The 21,786-nt window shown below is 35.5% G+C and overlaps 1 long non-coding RNA gene across 2 annotated transcripts in view; it reads left to right on the top strand.

Moving 5' to 3' along the window:
* The first annotated feature begins 491 nt into the window (after positions 1 to 491).
* LOC150012131 (uncharacterized) overlaps positions 492 to 21,786 on the top strand; it is a 68,050-nt gene continuing 46,755 nt past the window's right edge. For both annotated transcript variants that reach the window (XR_016510706.1, XR_016510705.1), the window contains exon 1: positions 492 to 817. This is a non-coding gene — a long non-coding RNA (uncharacterized LOC150012131). The remainder of the gene's footprint in view (positions 818 to 21,786) is intronic.

Raw genomic sequence — 21,786 nt, 5'->3', positions numbered from 1 at the left:
GCAGTCTGGGCATGCTCAGTTTCAGGGCAGGTTTTGATTGAAAGTAAAGAAAAAAAGAAAAGAAAGAAAAATAGCTTTGTATTATGTTGTCTCCTCCTGTGCATAGGGCTTGCTGAACAAGTTGCTGGCATCCCTGCGCATACCCAAAGGGCTTATCGGATGCCCTTGATTGCGTCTCCTTGGGATCTGTTCCCCTCCTAGGTAGCCCCCCTCCCCCAACCCTCCTCAACCCGCCTCTTCAGGTCCCCATCCGCTAAGGGTATGGAGAGACACTAATAGAACCAGGATGGGTGATGTTGGCTGAACAGATCCACCTATTATTAATGCACCCGGATTGGCTCCCTGGCACAGCGTACCCCGAGGTGGAACCAATCAGGTGGCTGGGGCTGGGAGATGATGGGCGGCTGCCTCCTCACTGGAGGGATTCCTGGAGAAGCTGCAGTGTTGGGGATGCTCTAGACTGAGTACTACCCCCCCCCCCCCCAGTGTCTTTCCACATCCTTCTCCTGCAGCGGCCGCAGCCAGCAGTACTTAGTGGCAACTTGAGGCTGCAGCCCGGCAAGGCCCCCAGGATTGTGCTTAGCCGAGTCGGGGCTCAGCTCCCCGAAGGGGTGTGTGTAGGGTGGGAGCGGCCAGCTGAGATCAGCTGGTGGCTCTGGAAAACCTCCCACACACCCACACCCACACACCCCTTTTGTGTTGCAGGCTGCCCTTCCAAGAACAGAGGCAGCGAGAGGACGTTTGAGCCTTCGAATGGGTCCACCCAGTGAGAGCACTCGGGACGGAAACCGGCACCACCTTCTGGTCTTCCCTGCAGGTAGGGCAGTGGGACTGGCTGTGCGGCCACCTCGGTCGTGCCTATTTGCTTGGACCCCCCTCCAAGATTTTGTTCTTGGTACCTTTGGGTGTTGCTGGTGGACAATGCGACCTAGGAAGGGAGCCCTGGGGGGCCTATTGTGAGAAATACAATGAGACCACATGTGTATCTCCTAGAAAAGCACTTTGCACAGCGCCGGTGACTTAGAGCGTGGAGTTGGTGTTGGGCATCCCCTATCTTCTTGCTCCCTCTTTCCTTATCTCATTCTCTCTCCTCCATCCCCCATCTCAATCTCAATCTCTCACCTCCACCCGCCCCTCTCTGTCTCTTTTTCATCTTCACCCTCCTGCCATCCTCAGCACGTACAGCGTTTCTTTCTCCTCCTGGAGAGGACTGCCTGTTCTCAGAGGAAAGAAGTGGGTAGTGAAGGTAGGAGAGAGATTTCTTTCTGCGGGGGCAGAGGGGGCAAAAAAAAAATCAGTCTTTGTGAAAATTAAAGTACACGAAGCAATTAAACTGAATAAAATGAGTAGACCAGCCCTCCAGCCCCAGCAGTCAGAGAGAGGAAGCATCGTATGACTCGGCTTCCCCTTTGCAGGAGGCTGTGTCTCTCACTTGATTCGTTCCAATGGAACAAAATAGAGCAGTGATCCAATGCACATTCAGCTGCTTAATTGCTGTTGTTTTTAAGTGCTAACCATCTGACTTTTCCTGTTACTATCTGTCTGGTAGGGCTAGCTGGTATTTGCCCATCAGTAGCAATGTCTGAACTTTGAGGTGTTTCTTGGTTAAAAAAAGATAATTAAAAACAGATTATTACTTTCCTGAGATTCTCTGGTATGGCCTTTATATTGGGGGGGGGGAGGCAAAAAATGTAGTTTCTAACACTCGTAAGTGATCTGGAGGCTTGGGTTTCTGCTTTGAGAAAGCTAATCTAGTTAATTTTGCATAAATGCTGATTTTCACTTTTTTGAATATTAACCTGTTTTGAAATCAAGCAACTATTTAAGTTTTCTGTCAAAGCTACATTTCTGTATGAACTGCCATTTCATTCTACCTTTCTACTATCCGTTTGCATTTTATTGCCTGAATATCAAATTCATGCATGCCTTATTTCCTTATAATAAGAATATTTAATAGATGTAAACATGATGTTTATAAAATTTCAGTGCTCCAGTTAAAAGGCATATGGAAGCTCAGTTGGCCAAGAATCCTCTCATACTGGAACAAAGTTTAGAAAGTAATGGTAGGAAGATAGCCTCAATTTAAAAAATTTTAAAAGGGAAATGTTTTAGTCTCAAGAAAGAGAAAGATATCAAAATAACTATGTGCCTTGACTGCCTGCATAATAGGTCAATTAAAGGGTACTTGTTGAACAGACATTGGTGGCAGCTTCTAATTCCATCATCAATGATATAAGCTTTCCTTTCCTGTCGTGGATCAGAGACAGCTAAGTGATTTCTGTCAGATGAGAGGAGGTAGAAATGCCTAGTTGAATGTAATAGGAAAGTGTTCCAAGTGGGTCCTACATGAGTGCAGAGAAGGCAGCAGGTGATAGTGTCCAGATAAATCCTTTACTTTGATTTGTCAGGGGAAATGTCAAGTCTTACATTTTTTTCCTACACTTCCACTTGGGATAAGAAAAAGGAATCTCTTTCTCAATTCTGCCTGATCTTCCACACTAATCTATGCATCTGAGAAGGTGTTTATTTTCACCACATATCTTAGTATATAAGTTTATACACCAACTTACTTCATTTGCCATCAATGTAATGAATATTATTTTCTAAGCAATTTTTTATTTGAAATACTTATCTCTTCTATCTAAGTAGAATTTCCTAGAGTCACAAAAACAATATTCTTTCTAGGGCTTTGACAAATGCCTATTTTTCCTTTTTAATGTAGTATTTTTGTTGCAAGCTAATTATTAGAGGTGCCACCTTTTGGTTACAAGGACAAAAGGACAATCACTTCGTTGCCTCATGAGTATACAGTTGAATTAACAAGTTTAGACATGAAGAAATGTATAAAAAAGAAACTGTTTTCTATGTGAGCAAAAGAAGATTTTGTTTGCTTACTTCTCCACTTCAGGAAAGGTACAAGTTTAGGTTTCTGGGTTTGTGACATTTATTTTTATGACTCTTTACAAATATTAATTATAGCAATAACATGTCAAAGGGATACATCTGAGTATTTAGTTTTTAACACACTTCTGAAAAATTAAGTCTTTGTAAATACTGGAAGTCAGAACTAATTCCAATATGTAGTGAGTGGATTGAGGAGAGACTTTAAATTATTACCTGTCATCCCACAAAATGTTCTGCTATAACAATTTCATACAATTTCCATCTTTTCTCTGTTTTAAATAATATTTTAAAATCTTATTACAATTTCAGAGCAAATGTGATAATTAGATTTTAAGATATATTTATCAAAAATATTACTAATATACAGGAGATATCCTAAAATACTAATTCTAGAAAATACTATCCAATGAAGAATTGTTCCAAACTAGTTTTGAATTTCATTTCATAAGGAAGAATATTTGTTATTCTCTCAGGTCAACTTATCAGATAGCTCTAATCAAGAAATATGAAAATGGATAACATGGTGTCTATATGATAATATATGCATATGAGATGGTGCTAACAGTATATAGTAGCTTGTTTTAATTACATTTGCAAAATGAAATGGAGATTAATAGATGCAGAATGTGTTAGAGATGTAATTTAAACTTCCCATTAGCCTGATGACACCATGGACATAATATCAGCTCATCTCTTTTGAGGTCAGTATATTAAATCAGTTTAGAGTGAATTATCCAAACAGGATTTTAGAGCCATCTGATTTTAAACAGTGCACATTTAAGATGGACATTTATATGAGCCTGCAATAGTGGTAGTTCTTATGAGTTCCAGTTTGTGGAACAGCCAGAAAGAGATATCATTAATTCCAAATTAAAACATAATATTTCTTTTCCTAACAGTAGTGATTAAATCATTTGGGGGTGGGAAAGTAAAAATAAAACGGTTTGATTACATAATGGAGCAACTTTTGTCCAATGTTACAATAAAACAAGACCAAAATTAGACTTTCTGCCATTCAGTAATGTTGGTGTGGGCCTTGCAAACATTTTGCTAAACAAATAATGCTTTTTAAAACTAAATATCTAATCCACCTGTGATTGAGAAAAAAATTAATGATTTGCATGTCATAAATAGATTTGTGTCAAAAGTTTAAGATGTTTTGTGTTACTTTCTAGCTGAATTTATTACCCATAGAAATTCACCAAAGCTATTTAAACAGGTATTAAGTATGCGGCAGTCTAAATGAATAAATTATTTTTCAACTAACATTTAAGGAACTATACATATGTGGGAATATATGTATGTATATATATATATATATATATATATGTTAAAATTCTGAAAATTTTCTAAAAGGATTCTAGACTCATGGACAGTAGTCTGCTGAAACTAAGGGGTACTTCTATAAAAAAATTTAAAAGAAAGATGATTGTGTCTCGGGGTTAATTTTAATAGTTTTTGGTTGAAAGGCTAGGAATAACCAGAGGCAAAATTAATGAGTGTCTAGTTCTTTCCCTTTAAAGAGCCATTCTATGGCTTTAGGAAGAAGTAATTTTTATTTGAATCGTGTATGAAAAAAAACCTCTCAGTAACAGAAAATGCACTTTTATATACACTTAACAAATAAGATGAAATCATGTTTTTACATGATTTGGACATAATAGGGAGATAAAGTTTCTGTCTTTCTGAAGCTTTTACCAGGAGTTAGTTTCAGTGTTTTCACAAGGGCAAACTTCTTAATCTTTTACATAATTGAATGATATGATTATCATTGTTTTTTCATGTAAGAGGGTGTAGATTGGTGTCTTTAATAATTCCCCTAGGAATGATTATATTTTTTCATAATATTTTGGTAAACTTTATTGAAACTCCTTCATTAAGTGTGGCCATTTTGTAAAAGCAGAAATTCAATCCTTCCAACATGAAGAAAACAAATTTTCTTTCAACTTCTCTGTTATTTCAAGAGAGTTCTTGAAAGCTACTTTTATATTGACTATAAGACAAACTGAGGTAGCAGGGTATATGAACATCATTCTAGTCGTATGTGATAGTAATAGAAAAATAAATTTATTCTAAAATATATTGTCAATATATTCATGCTATCTATTGCAAGTAAGACATGTGTTTGCTTTCTTGTATATTTGAATAAAAATATAACCTTTTCTGTATTATTTAAAGATAAAACATTTAAAGTGTACAGTGAAGAATACTGCTATGTTGTGAAAAGAGTTAGCAACCAGAGATGCTATTTCTGTTGTATTAAATATCATTTTAGAAGTCCTATTGCAAAGAAATATTCTTTTAAAGTATGTTTCCTCAAATTGTAAACAATATTTAAGAGAGTTTAAAAAAATTAAAACCTAATTTAGAATAAAATAACACATTTATGATAGTGTTAGAAATCATTTCCTGCCATGTCTTTGAAAAAAATGAAGCAGAGTTTTCTAAATTTTCTGTAATTTTTATAATTTTAATATTTAGTTAACCACAAGATCTAATAGTTTACAACTAGTTCTGAGTCTCTCTGAGTTTGTTTCACCTCTACAAGTATACTCAATGCTTGGAAGGGATGTGGCATATTGGTTTCCATTATTTGCCAGTAATACAAATGAGGAGAGGCCAAAGTTCATGTTTTCTGGTTACTGCCATTGTGTAGATACAAAGAAAATATCTGGTAAAATTTCTATATCCATCTCACATATAGTATGATGAACATAGGGAGTCATTTTGTTAAAGAGGAGTTCTGGAAAATTATAAAGCAGATGAAGATAATAAACACTTCTATTTCTTAGTTATTTGTACTAAATGAGAGCTGGAAAATTTTCATATAGAATAAGAATGGCTTTTTTCAGCTAGTATAAAAATCTGGTAAAACTATTTGGTTAAGATATAACTTCCTAAATTTCCTAACAGCCTGTCAGACAACATTTCATCATACATACAACCCTGCTGCAGAACCCCAAATATTGTGCCTAAGACAGCTAAGTGTCTCCATCAGGAATTAATTTTTGGTTGAAATATCCAGTTAATCAAATCTAGGTATGCTACTGAAATTTGGTGTTACCTTATCCCAGTGAATCTGCTTTTCTATTTGTGAAATGTAACTTCGCTTACAATTTTAATGTTCTTAGAGTTCATATAATTATTATTTTTTGCCAAAGGGTATTATATTAAAGTAAAAGGAGTTGTATGTTGTTTTCTGTAATAGATAAATGTATTTTTTCCCTTTTTTCTAAGTAATTCAAAGATGAAGATAAAATGCACAGAGAACACAAATAGAATCAGAGGGTTATTTGAACGTGAGGCATTCTTATACTGCAGTTGCTTAAATGAGACATATTATCTCTTGTTCTCTTCTCACTCCCAGATTTCAACCATTTTTTCAGTCACATGGCAACAGAGGGAAAATCAGGCAGACCCACCTCACGCCTCTGTTGAGAGTTGCTTGAGTGTGGCCTCCAGGGGGCAGCCTTCTGTTTAACTTGAGGCCCCATTTCCTTTTTGGGCCAGCCTCTCCTCAGGCCTCACTCCAGCTTGGAAGCAGGTAATTGGGTTTACTAATTGCTGCAATTGAGAGTCATTGACATATTTTCATTATCAAGAAGGCAAAAAGCACCTGAAAATAGACAAAATGTATGCAACTACACCAAACTTAGTCCTAATTCTTACAAAATGGGATGTTGAATCTTACACACGTTTCAGGATAATTAATTGATGAAATAACTTTACCTCCATGTAAAATATTTTGATTACTCACAAGTAAGCCAAGAAAACTTGGCAGTTCAGCCATGAATCAGTATAACATTTTTGCTTTTTTAAACTAATTTACACCAGTGGATAAAACTGAAATAATCATTAAAGAGAATTTCAAATCCTTGGATTGGCTTAAGTATCTTCCCAAGTCTACCTGCGTCTTGTTATGAAGACCCTTAAACACTCACATCCCTCATCCTCACCATCACGGGTCACTGAGAACTGGTTTGGTTTTGTATGGAATCTCTGGATGTCATCGTGCAGCATCACACAAGGTTGCTTTTAGGACGGGTTGCTAACAATGTTCTCAAACGTAATTTTGTGTGAGAGTCACTGTACGTATAAAGAACAATGCATCATCACAGCAGCAGGCTGCATGTGCTAAAATGTCAATTTAGCATTATTTGTCCTTTGTAGAGAAGGAGAAATAGCTAATTGAGTGTATTTTATCCTCGTGATGTCCTGCACCTCAGTATTCTATGGAATATAACCAGTGTATAGGTCCTTGTTCACCACCTATTAAATATGGAAATTGTTTATTTATGAGGATAAAATCATTAACAGTTTTTCTTTTTTTTTTTTAGACAAATAATTCAATGGCCTTTGAAACCAGGACAGTGGTATTACAGGTTACTAAGGCCTAGCTGAGCTCCTCTAGCAATCACGCTTTGATTTAGCAAGATTATTAAGAAGAAAAATTGACACAATTTCTCAGGAAAAAGACAAGGTAGCAAATCATTGACTCTCTTTCCAACTTGGCATATGTGCCAGACTCTAGTTTACAGACTGGCTTTCTGCCTAATCTGTGGCATTTTCATCAGATTTGAGAAATAAGGAAAGTGTGAACAATTGAGCCTTTTTTCTAGAGTACCAGGATCTCTTCTATAGATAGAACATCACCATCCTATTGTCACCAGTATCCCAAATCCAAGACCACAGGTTTTTTATAAAAATATAGCAATATATAAACCCGACCATCATCTGCCTAAAAGTGCTTATAATTTTTCTGTCAGTTTACAAAATTTTTGTTAAAATCTTAGATAACAACATGATGTTACAAGAAACACATCCATTTTTAGTGCTTTTATTAAATTATAATTTAAATTTAAAAAACCAAGCAATCACCTTGAGATACATCTGAGTTTAATAATGCAAGGAAGTGACATTTCAACAAAAAGCTAACCTCCTAATTAACCAAAACTGCTCTGCTTTTAAATTGTGGTGGTGGTGGTGGTGGTGGGGATAAACAAAAAAGTCCTTGATATACAAATTTTCAATTATTTTTCCAAGGGAATGATAGATACTTTCTGAAATACTCCTAGATGCCACAAAAGGAGTATTGATGAGAGGAGAGAGCCAACTCCTTCAGGAAAAAGTGGAGGAGACAAGTTCTGTTATGCCTTTGAGAATCTGTTTCATCATTCATATCTTGGATGTAAAGCAACAGTGTTTTCTCTTGACTCCTGGACTTTTAGACCTGTACACATCGAAGCATATTACTATTCACTGCCAGAACAGACTTGTTCAGCTCTCTCGCTGAAAAAGTAATATAGTAATTTTCTTGCATTCCTTCCTTTCCTTGCATTTTTGTCCTTTCCAACCTTCTCCTATTCTTCCTTCCATTCTTTTCCTATTTTAAAGAATACCTTCATGAATTATCTTCCGCTAATCACTAAGTGGGTGCTTGGTACTCCAGGCCTATACTAATCTCTACCAGCTGGATTATTTTTGGTCAACAACCAAGAAATTTAATTCTTAGTTTTTATACATTTTAGGTTAGCTTTACAAAACACATGTATAGATAAATAAGGAAGCAGCTTCTTAATTTGTTTATGTAATTAGTACACTTAAAGGGAATGTGGCATGATTTAAATGTTTCTGAGTTTTAAATAGAAAGACTGGCCTGCTGGTCATTTCTAAAACAAAATAAAACAAAATCGATTGCAGCAAGATAGTACAATAAGGTTTAAAAGTCCAGGTAAATGACATGTACTATTAGGTACCCTTTTCTTTTTTCATTTGCTCTTTCAATGATATTTAAATCATTTTTATGACAGTTGTACTGCACGATATATATATATTTTAATTAAATTCCTTTATCTGATTTTGAAAGTGAAGAGATTCTCCATTTTATAGATGTAATAAAGGAGACATGAGTTAAGTTACCTGCAATTATGCACTTAGGAAAACTTTTATAATTTTAACCTACAGAACCATAGTGCCTCAGCATTTAGTAATTGGAAAAAAGTATGTCTTTTATTTCTCTCAATATATAAAAACTAGCTTGCTATTTCTTACCAAAATCAAAATCTAACATCATCACTGAATATTGAATAGTCTTTATTCTTCTTATTGAAAAAATAAGAAAATTTATTATACTATCATTACTTTTGTTACTCCAACTTTGAAATTATATTTGTATCTTAAAATCATTCAAGAAACAATTTTCAAACCTATAAAAGAAGTCACTAAGCCTGAATCACTAGGCTCAACTGTCCTTCAATCATTGCTATATCACTGTGATATTAGATGCCATCTCATGGGTTTCCTTATTTATAAACTGCATGGTCCTAAGCCACTACCTTGAGTATAGAGAGATATGATTGCAATAATATGTGTTTATAGATTTACCACATTATTTTTCTCATTGGTACTTAACACATAATTTCTCACTGTTTCCTAAACCTAATATTAATGGAAGTTGTTGAATCTACTGATGCGTTTTCTCTTCTATTCCAAGATAGAAAGGGGTAAGCAGGGAATACATCCAAGCTCCAACTATTATTCAGTTCTAATGTGTGAAGTTCATCAATTGCCAATTCTTTGTGTTAAGACTCAGACACAATTGGGAGTGATTGCCAATAGCCATACACATTGCAATGTGGATTAATATAATTGACTTTCTAGCTGATCTGATATAAGGAAACAGGAGTTTTAATTGGGAAGGGCTTATAGAAAGAATGAAAGATTAATTAGAGCACATGCTAGGTATTTTTGGACAAAGGGTAATGATATTCTCGTGTTCTTACTGTGTGTCAGGTACCTTTCTGTGTACTTCCCATGCCTCATTCCATTAATATTCCATTAATAACCTTACCAGATTGGTACTAAGTACGTATACTTTTTAAATGAGAAAATCATAGAAAAGAAGTAACTTGCCAGAAGTAACTTAGGTAGTTGGATGTGGTTTCAAACCCAAGCAGTCTATATTTATAATGCCAATACCCAATCATAAGTAATTATGTTAAGCTCTTCACTGGCAGGAGAAGAGGAGAAGATGATGTCAAAGAGGTAGGGGTGACCTAAAGAGATTGTAGAATCATAGGCAAAACTTTGTCCACTTCAGAGTCACATTCTTTCTTTAGAGTGATAAGAATGTTTCCGGTGACTATATGCTAATAAGAAATTGTATAAAGTGAATATTTTTTCCCCCAAATTCCCAGGATAAGTTTGATTGGAACAACTTGGATCACTTGCCCTGGACCCATCACTATGGTGAGGGCTATGAAATGACATTTTTCTAAGCCAGGCCTTGTATAGTCTCTGGATTTGAAAGTTGGACAGAACATTATTGAACTATATGGAAAGAGAATTCTACTGTTACAAACAGGAAAATGATTAGATTTAGGACAGGCAAAAACAACATGCCTACTACATCATAAGATATGAGCACTGACCTGTCAGAAAGGATGCTGGGTAGCATTAATGCTAGAGCAGGATAGCTCAGGGGAGTTTCAAGGAATTCTAGGGGAAGGTCCATAATGGTTGAGGATGTGGGGATAAGTGGCACTCAGAGGACCCGAAGTAGTGGCTGTTTACAAACAGGTGTGGAACTATTCAATAATTTAACAATTGATGTGACTATATCGGTGTGAAAAGGCTGACTGTCAGAACATAAGGGCTGAGTTGAGTGTCATTTAATTCTAGTTGGGGCCCTGCCTTATGACTTTGGCTTCTTTTTTTAATACAGAGGGAAGATACTTGTAGGACTTGAAGATTTTTAGATTCTCAGCTCAGTAGCGCTCACAGTAGCCAACTGAAAAAATGTATAAGGACATATGTGTCAGTACTTCAAATTCTTGTTAGTTTTGTGTAAGGGGATGTCATTTCAAGTAGTTTATAAAATTTTATTTTATAATTGTCCCAACTACAGATACATTGCTGTAGTTGCAACATAATAAATTTGCACAAAAATGCCATATATTTTCTATTTGCTATGCCTCAACCTGAAAAAGAATATTTATCAAGAATGCATTTCTTTGGTAAGTGTCGTGATGTGCCTGCTATATGACAGACACTGTTTCTAATGCTGTGAGTACAGAAGCAAACATAGCGGAAAAGTATTTTTGGCTTTTATGGAGATTGTGTTCTAGAAGAGGAGACAGATAATTAACAACAACTAAACCTGACTAAGGCAGTGTCAAACATTGAGATAGCCTGTAAAATAATAAAACAGGCTAATAAATAAAACAAAGAAATACTAAGCACTCTGGTCAACCAATAATATATAAGTTGAAGCAAAAAAAGGAAAAGAAGCCAACTATGAAAATACCAGGGGGAAAGCATCAGAGGTAGAGGAACACTCCAGTGTGGAAACTCTGCAGTGGGAATGAGTTTGGTCCACAGTAGCCACCCGTGCCGATCCATGGTTTTGCCTCTTGTGGTTTCAATTACTTAAGATCAACTACAGTCCTAAAGTACTAATGTTAAAATTCCAAAAGTAAACAATGCATAAGCTTTAAATTGTGTGCCATTCTGTGTAGCGTAATGAAATCTCATGCTGTCCTGCTTCCTCTCACCCAAGATGTGAATCATCCCCTTGTCCAGCGTACCCACTCTGTTTACTGTCTCTGGCTGTGAGTTATGGAGTAGCCATCTAGGTTATCAGATTCACAGTCAAGGTATTGCAATGCTTGTGTTAGAGTAACCATTATTTTACTTAATGATGTCCCCAAAGCACAAGAGTACTGTAGTGATGTTAGCAATTCAAAGATGCCAAAGAGAAGCCATAAAATGCTTCCTTTAAGTAAAAATGGAGGTATGTATGTATAGGGATAAAACATAGTATATAATGGATTTGGTGCTATCCAAGGTTTTAGGCATCCACTGTGTGGTCTGGTAACATATCCCCCCATTGATAAGGGAAGACTACTGTACTTACAGAAGGGGCAAAGGACAAATGTGGCTGAATGTAAGATAACGATTTCATGAGTTTAACCCTGCTCTAATATTTTAACTAAAAACTATCTGCAAACATTATTAAGAAAAAATTTAAAACAATATAATCATATATAACCTCAACATTATTTAAATATATATGGTGTCTTATTTCTGCATAATACATTTTCAGATTGTTCATATACTTACATTTTTTAAGTATATTTTATTCATTGTGTTGTTACAGTAGTCTCAATTTTTTTCCTCTTTGCTCCCCTGTGCCCAGTACCTCCCTTCCCTCCAGCAATCCCACCCTGCTTAGTTCATGGCTATGGGTGATGCATATAAGTTCTTTGGCTTCACTCTTTCCTATATTATTATTAATTTCCCCCTGTCTATTTGGTACCAACCAATTATGCTTCTTAATCCCTGCACCATTTCCCTGTTTCTCCCCTTTCCTCCTCCGAGCTGATAACCCTCCAAATGATCCCCATACCTATGATTTTGTTCCTATTCTGGTTTGCTTAGTTGGATTTTGTTTTTATTTTTTAGATTCAGTTGTTGATAGTTGTGAGTTTGTTGTCATTTTAATGTTCATAATTTTGATCTTCTTTTTCTTAAGTAAGTCCCTTTGACATTTCATATAATAATAGCTTGGTGATGATGAACTCCTTTAGCTTTTCCTTGTCCTGGGAAGCACTTTATCTGCCCTTCCATTATAAATGATAGCTTTGCTGGATAGAGTAATCTTGGTTCTTAGTCCTTGCTTTTCATCACCTTGAATACTTCTTGCCAGCCCCTTCTTGCCTGCAAAGTTTCTTTTGAAAAATCAGCTGATAGTCTTATAGACACCTCTTTTTTGGTAACTCTCTGCTTTTCTCTTGCTGCTTTTATCTCTTTATCTTTAACCTTTGACATTTTAATTATGATGTGTCTTGGTGTGGTCCTTTTTGGGTCTAGTTTGTTTGGGGCTTGCTGTGCTTCCTGGACTCGTGTATATATTTCCTTCACCAAATCTGGGGAATTTTCCTTCATTATTTTCTCACATAAGCTTTCAATTTCTTGCTCTTTCTCTTCTCCTTCTGGCACCCCTATGGTTTGGATGTTGACATGTTTATAGTTGTCCCAGGTATTTCTAAGCCTCTCCTCATTGTTTCCAATTTGTGTTTCCTCCTTCTGTACTGGTTGACTGTTTTTTTCTTCCTTATGTTCCAAATCATTGATCTGAACCTCAGTTTCCTTCCCTCCACCATTGGTTTTGTGTGGATTTTCCTTCATTTCATTTAATATAGCCTTCACTTCTTCCCTTATGCGTTTGCCATACTTAAGCATATCTGTGAAGCCTGCGAGCATCTTTATCACCAGTGTTTTGAGCTCTGTATCTGTTAGGTTGGCTATCTCCTCGTCACTTAGTTCTCCCACTGGAACCTTGATCCATTCCTCCTTTTGGGCCATACTTCTCTGTCTCCTCATCTTGACAGGGTCCTGTGTTTGTTTGTCTGTGTCTTAGGTAGAGCTGTCATACCTGTTATGTTGCAAGGGGTGGAGCCTTAGGTATTGGTCAGTACAGGGTGAGCTGTTTCACCATGCTGTGGCGCTATGTGCGGGGGTGTCTGAGAGGGAACAATGCTTCTTGCTCAGAACTCGCCCCTTTTCCAGGCACTTTTTGCACTTCTGTGTGGACCTTGCACCCCTCTAGCTGTTGCCAGAGTAGGGGGAGGGTTTGAGGATGTTCTAGGACCATGGAGGCCCTTTAAAAAAGTGGACTCTGATGAGAGCTTGGCAGTTTCTGCCTCCGCCCCAGCCCCACTGGTTTGCACAGCTCAGAAGCAATGAGGCTTCATTTTCCCCAGTGCTGGGACTGTGAGCTGCACGGTCTGGTCTGGTGCTGGGAGGGCTCCCCAAGTGTCCCTCCTGACTTTTTAAATGTGTGTTTGCACTTTCTGCCAGCCTGCCATTGGTGCTGCTGCTGTTGCCACCACACCAAGTCCTCTCCACCCTGGCTCCACTCCTCCTACCTAACTGGATGAGTATTTCCTCTTTATATCTTTGTTTTTTGGACTTCCATGGAGCTTGATTTTTCTGGAACTTCCGGTTATCTAGTTTTCAGGTAGTTGTATTCCTTCTTAGTTGTGGAGGGAGACACAGTGTGTCTATCTAGGCCTCCATCTTGACCAGAGGTCCCAATATTATACTCTATATATTTTTTAATGGTTGCAATCATGCAACACATACTGTTTCTACCCTGACTTTCAAAATGTATTCTTAGGCGTCTTAAGTGTGTTTATTTTCAACCTTCATTTTCATTTTAGAAGAGCAATTCCTTTTCTTTTATGGTATGTATTCCATAGACATTCATTGTATACCTTTTGTTAAATCTTAATAAACTTTCTCCTTTTGCCCTCATTTCTAAGGGAGTGGAACACACAACCTGCCCTCAATTTTATTATTTCTCTGAATTAAGTGAGCACCTTGGCTTTTATCATAGTAATGATTTTTTTTCATTTTAATTTCCTTTTGAGTATACATTTGATAATATCCTACAAAACTCTAATTTAGACTTTGAAATAAAAGTAAATAAACACTGAAAACATAATGATTCAAGTCATTTTGTGTTGTGTCTAATACAACATAGGTCTTAGAGCATTAGCCGGAAATTATTTCTCCTCTATCTAGTTTCATATCCTGGTTTAAAGAACGCAATAACCCAGGGCTACCTAGGTCACTCTGTGATAGTAAACTGGGTGCTTACAATGGCATATTCACTTTTGTGAGACAGCAGTACGAGTCAGTCTGCTGCAGCAGTAATGAAGTGATAATTAAAACATCAATATTGAGTGGCCCTCTTTTTACCTAAGAATCCTATAGACATTATGTTCTGATGATACCGTATTTTGAAAATGGATTTTTGTTTGCTCAGTTCACACAAAACCACCTATATGTGAACATAGCAAGAATATAATAATGGACTATTCTGGTCAGTAGTGATATGCACTATGTTTTCCATATCTGTGGAACCAAGGCTCTTCTTCTATCTTAAATATCTTATGTTTTAGGATATACATACATACATACATACATATATTTGCATATATAGCATACTTAAAAATTTTAATATATCTGATCACTTCCGTGCAAGTTTTCAGGATTTAGCAATGCTGATTTTTATTATCTCTGTCTCTCCATCGCTTGACAGATAGTAGGAAGAGAGCACTCTATAGAATGTTTATTGAATGAGTAATGAATACACTAAGTCTATATTTTTAATGTTTTTCAATGACAATCAAATGCAGTACACAGTCTAACACATACACACAAGATGAACGAAAGTTCTATGAAATGTTTCTTATTGCTGTTGCTTGTGTCTTGATATTATTTTTTTCAATTCTCTTTTTTTCTGATTCATTAAAATATACTGGTCATGACCAACCACGTTAATGTAACAACGTATTAATGGGTAACAATCAGTAGTTTTAAAAACACTTCCATAAAACGTATTACCAGTTTTCAAAGGATTGCAGCATATTTAAAATCCCATTACGCATACGTTAAGTATAGCTCCATGGGTATACAGGAACTTGCAGTGACTTATTTTTAATATGAGGTTTTATCTTACTGTAAATGCATGAAATTTAGTAGAATTTCCATACCAAAATTATAATGTTCTTGCTATATTTCCATATAGTTGATTTTGTGTGAATTTGCACTGGATTTTTTTCTTTAAAGCCCTCAATGAATCTGGCACCAATACTGTATTTGGCCATGCTCAACCAAGTAGATTCATGCTGGTCTGCTATCTTCTAAGGAATATAGTTAATAGCCCAGTTTAAAGATATTGCACTTTCTTTTTGTTGAAGTTATGTCAATACATTTTACTTCTGTTTTGGTTATGGACAAACTTTCTTGTACAGAAATATACACAGATAGGGTATATTACTTTTCTACCTTTAAAGTATTGAGTGAGTCTATGGAAGCAACAGACAATGAAGACTGAGCATAAGCTTTTAGCGTTTTGTGTTCAAATTAAGAAACAAATACTACAAAACCCCTCAATCTGTCACTAACTTCATGATGTAAAGATTTTACTAGATATCTCTGACACCATTCCATTCTAACATGTGAAGATCTGTAACTGACTGTGGCATTTTTCTGAAAGGTAATCAGACATACAAGTGACCCAGCACAGAAACACTGTTGACTTCCCTACTGTCCACATGCGTTTTCTCACAATGGTGGATAAGGTTGGAGATTATGTCTTCAATCTTTCAATCATTCATTAAACGGCTCAAAAATATTTAACGTGTAAACTCCCAGACATTATCAACCACCTATAAAGGAATAAAGTATAATTCAGTTAATAGAGACACTGTAAGCAAGTAATGATGATATACTCAAATGAGAGCAGTGAAATAGAATAGGGTAGGATATGCTGTGGTAACCAACAGTACAAAAACCTCAGTGGACTCAACACTTAAGCCTTACCTCTTTCTCATACTGCATAACAATTGTGGATTATTGTGTGTATATGTGGGGGTGTGGAGAGGTCTTCTGATTTACACAGTTATTCAGGGACCCAGACTGATGACAGCACCAAGGACATATAACACTGTCATCTCAACATAACGTTTGAGGATTCATTGCAGGAGGAAGGAAAGCACTGAAGTTTTCTCAGCAGGAATGAACTTCTTTGACTCTGGTCACAGACCATTAATCAGACCCTGTCTACATGGCCCATGACTCCAAGGGCATAGGAAGTATCACCCTTTCATCCCAACCCTGGCCTTAGAAGGAGAGGATATTACCAAGTTCTTGCAGCTTCTTCTGTAAGTCGCAACAGGAAAGAGCAATTTTTGAAAGCGTGTGAGAGTGAATGATCAATTAGTGAAGACAGTGATCGTTTTGCAGAGGAGCTGATTCATGAGCTGCACTCTAAAGGATCTTTGTATTATTTTAAGTGATGCTTAGTTCAATTTCTAATGAAAGTCTCTCTTTTTTGTACCTGAATCTCAAACAATGTATATGTATTTGATTAGGAATGCCAACACTCCTGGCAAATTTAGAGGGTGAACTAAATCATTTGTGTTTTACTAGGAATACTAACATGCACTACAACTTGCCAATTTAATAGGTCTATTTGGATGTCTTAAAGATACTTCAAATTTATGACATCCAAACTGAATTCATTCTCTTCACCAACAAATCTAGTCATTCCCCAGTATCTTTGATTCTAATGAATGATTCTGCCATTCATCTAGTTGTATAATTTAGAATCCTAGGAGTCATCTTTGTTTTCACATGTTTCTAATCCTTAACCCCAAATTCAAAATATATAATGTCGTAATTGTTTCTTGCTCATAAATATCATTTAAATGTCTGAGTTTGTCTACCTGCATTACTATACCATAATCAAACCATCTTGCCTTCTTAATTCTGCTTTTCTTAACTTGACACTCAAGTCCACACAATATTGGCTCCTCTCATTCACCAGCCTAATTTCTCATTGGTCCTCTTATTCTTATGTGCTGGCCACATTAGCTTCCTTTCAAGTTTTTAATATTCCAGACATCTTTCTGCCTCAGGGTTCTAGCACTATCTGCTCCCTGTGCTTGCAATGCCATGGAATATATGCACTGTTGGCAGACACTGAGTGTACATTCAATAATGTAATATGGCTGGCTGTTTAAAGATGAATTGTGTTATTTATGTCCTAGAGTAAATGTTCAGTTTCTGCATACAGTAAGAGTATGAATATGTCACTTTTGAGTTTCTGCAGAACTGTCAAGAATTAGCAAACTGTGTGTAATGGGGAGGGATTTGAAGAGTAATTGAAACATTTTTTTATATTTTGGGAAACCCTAAGCAGAGTTTAAGTTTGAAGATGTTGAGTACTTATCTGAGTGTGAAAACACATTTTCAAACAATGTCTGAAATAATGCAGTGAAAAATAAATGTTCTAGTTAAAGCTAAAATAAATAGTGATGCTGTAACAAAAATACAGGCTGATAATTTTTAAAATTCTGATGGCTGATTAGTGTTTTGAGAATAACTGCATCAAAAATCTCTGAGATTGGTATTTTATACTTCAAACAATATGCATTAAATTATAAAATTATAGCAATGAAGAATTAATGTTTATCTTTACAATGCAAAAAACCTAATTAAACTTAAGTGCTCTATGAGTGCAGGAATCATTTCTGTGTTGTTTTCATTTACATCCTGTGTCAACTGAGCTGGAAATGCTTAGCACTGACTAAGCAAGCACTTCAGAATCTTTGGTGGATATTTTTAGATGAATCATCCTTAGGGTTTTTTTTTTTCTTCTACTTGTTTCTCTCTCATTTCCATGTTTTTCAAACATGTGGCCTTGATAATGAGTACACATGAACTCATTCATTCACAGTTGACTTGCATTTTCATACAAGGTAAAATATAACTTCCTTTCTTTTTTCAGTCTTTACTTCCCTAGAATAAATTCGTTCCAAATGAATGTGTACAAGTTTAAATGTTCATTTTGTGGTAGATAATTAAAAGTAAAAACATGTTATATAGCAACATATTCCAATTCCATTTTAGTAAGACCACTATTTTGAAATAGATAATCATTCTTTTACATTACCCTTTCCCTTTCATCTACTTTCCACCTTTTTTCCATCTGTTTTTAACTATTTCCTCAATTATATCATAAACCTCTGTGCATTCAAAGCACAGAAGTGTTTCATTACTGAAAAACAAAGATATTCCCTCTTTATAGATTTGATTTTCAGTATATGTTTAATGCTCTACACTGGAAACTCATAGTTTTAAGAAAAATATGGTTTATTGCTATAAAGAGCAGTGTCTTTAAAGATATATTTTAACTTGATTTTTGAATGAAAATATATTTCATAAACACTTAAAATATTCATATAACCCAAATATATGTGCATTGAAAAATATCTTCTTTCAGGTTCCTTTTAATCTTCCCAGAGACAACAATTCTTAGCCTCTAATATCCTCAAACAGAAATATTATGGGGATATGCAAAGATACATCACATGTAAAATTACTGCTCCATTATATACACAATGTTCTACATATTTTAAATCATTCAGTAATTTATATTGGGTAATATATTACATAAAAACTGCAGTTATTTGGTAATGCACATATTTTATATATGGAAGAGTTATATCTACTACTTTTAGTTAATGTAATGAAATAATTTTATAAAATATGTTAATTGTAAGTGATTCAGTTTACTTTAAGTTTTAGCTAATTTAATTTTATGATTTTCAGTATTTTCTTGTGTAATTTGTGCTGATTGTAACAATATATATAAAATTATTTTATTGATTTGACCATATAAAAGGATCTTTATAGTTTCACTTTATATTACATTCTCATGTTAACAAATTATAGTATCTCATTTAATATTTTCATCAAAAATTATTAGAGATTATAATATTTTATAGTATTTTTAACATTTGAGTTCTTACATATATTTGGACACAATTATAAATAAAAATGTATAATCATGTTTAATATGTGTTTGGTTTGAGGCTATAACTTGTTAATTTTAAGAATTTTAAAGTATTTAAAATATAAAATTTGTAAGAATAAATTTGCACATTTTAGCTACATAATTTTTTTTTATCCTCACCCAAGGTTATGCTTATCAATTTTAGTCAGGGAGGAAGGGAGAGAGAGAGAAAAAAAGAGAGAAACATTGATGAGAGAGAGAAGCATTGAGAGGTTACCACTTATGCCTGTCCCAGCTGGGACAGGACCTGCAATTTAGGCATGTGCCCTGATTGGGAATTGGATCCCTGATTCTTCAGTTTATGGGATGACATTCCAACCACTGAGCAACACTGGCCAGGGCTACATAACAAATATTTTAAAAGTAAAATAAAAGATATGGAAGATGTGTGAAGAATATGAAGATTTAGGGTCTTTACAAAATTTATTAATAATAGCTTACATGTAGAGAGCTTTAATTACATGTCAGGTGCTATTCTAAGTACTTTTGTTCATTACTCATTTAATTCTACTTCAGATTCTCTGGGACATTTGTATCATGCTCATTTTTGGAAACAAAACAGTCAGAGAAATGCTACTACTTGCTTACAGTCATATAGTTGTTAAATGTTACAGCTGGGTCTCAGTGCAGAGGCTAGGGAGGGTGAATGAGGGTTGATTGGTTTTAGAGCTATAGGATCTAGATCATTTATTGTTTCATAATTTAAAAACTGAGCATTAGTTCAAAATTACTCACTATCAATACTTCCAGACCTCAAAGAACTTACCTTTTAGTGGGGACAGTAAAGGAGTAAAGGAGAAAAGGAAGGGGAGAGATAGAAGGGAGTTAGTTAGGAAGAGGAAGAAACTTTGCTGATAGTATGTTTTATCTTGGCAAGTGCTTCCAAAAAAATCAAAATGAAAAATAAAAACAAGAAAAGGAAGTATAAAGTTCTATGTTGAAGGGGGGCAGGAATGAATGCAGAATGCATTTTTAAATAGGGTGGCCCAGCGAAGATCTCATTTGAGTACAGATTTGAAGGTGGTGAGAAATTGAGATTTGGTGAGAGGTGAGATTGTGCCTGGTGATTGAGGAAAGCAAAGAAGCCATTGTGGGCTGGCGGAGTGGGCTGAGAAAACACCAGAAGCTTTTTCAGAGCAGTAACTCAAGAGCAAGTTGTGTAGGGCACTGGGATGACTTTTGCTTTCATTCTGAATGAGATGGGAAACCACTGGAGTGTTGTGAGCAAAAGGGTAACATGTTCCACCTTAGCGTTTCTGGAGAGTCATTTTAAGTAAATGTTTTTGCTAGAATAGACTGAGTGGAGCTAGGAGGGAAATAAGAAAAATGTTGCTCTTTGTAGATTTAGGTTAAACAAACCTCTCTCTGTGTTTCCTAGATTTTCATGGCCTCTCTATAGATTAAGAGAGCAGTGGAAAGCTCAGGAATATGTCACCATACAATATTTATAAAAAATGGTTTTAACTTCTATCATACAAGCTTGAGCTTATCATAACTCTGATTTTATTTTATATTTTTAGCATTTTACACGTGCATTTATTTCCCAGCCACCTTGCCAGGTAATGCATTGTTTTGGAGCAAATAGATAAAAGTTGGGCTAACTTCAAGGCATCTGGGAAAGCAGCAGAGAAAATTTTTCTTTTTTTCTTTATATGCTTGAAAGACTTACTCATGCACTCCCAAATGTCAAAGGGAAAGAAGCATTAAGGGTTCATGAATATAGAGTGAGTACAATTGGTTCTAAAAGCCATCCTCCATAAAATACCTAGATTGGCATTGCTTTTTCAGTAAATTGTTTTTAGACAAAATGCTTCTGCTTTGCAGTATTTTACATTTAATTCCATTTTAAACAAAAGTATAATGATGTCAACTTTCCAAATGATACCCACTCAATTGCAGGCTGATTTTGAAAGTTATAAAACATTTTATGTAATTCCTAAAAATTAACCATCACCAAAATGTTGTTGGTCATAGTCTAAAGCGTAACAACAATTTAAGAATTAAAAGATATTTATAGCTCTTATAACTATGATAATATTTAATCAGTACATACTCTTGATGTTTTAGGTACCCAGTCAGCAAACATTTTTCTTTTTTTAAAATGTAAACACATTTATTATGTATATTGTGTATAATTATACATTATATTATATGTTTTAATGTAGTATTTGGAATTTTTCACAAAATATCTCTATGAATTAATATCTTTTTTTGCTTGTTTTGTTTTGTTAATATGCTTTATTTTTTATGCTATTACAGTCGTCCCAATTTCTTTTGCCTTTGTTCCCCTCCACCCAGTGACCCCCTCCCTCCAGTTGTCCCCCCCCCTTAGTCCATGCCCATTGGTTGTGCATATAGTTCTTCTCAGCATCTTCCTGTCTACTCCACTCCCTCCTACTGTGCTTCTTAATTCCTGTACCATCTCCCTCCTTTTCCCCCCTTTCCCCTCCCCA

This window comes from Furipterus horrens, unplaced genomic scaffold (assembly GCF_987537825.1).
Source record: "Furipterus horrens unplaced genomic scaffold, mFurHor1.1.pri manual_scaffold_4, whole genome shotgun sequence".
Lineage (NCBI taxonomy): Eukaryota > Metazoa > Chordata > Mammalia > Chiroptera > Furipteridae > Furipterus > Furipterus horrens.
Note: the sequence above shows the minus strand (reverse complement) of the source record. Positions and strands in the feature narration are given on the sequence as shown.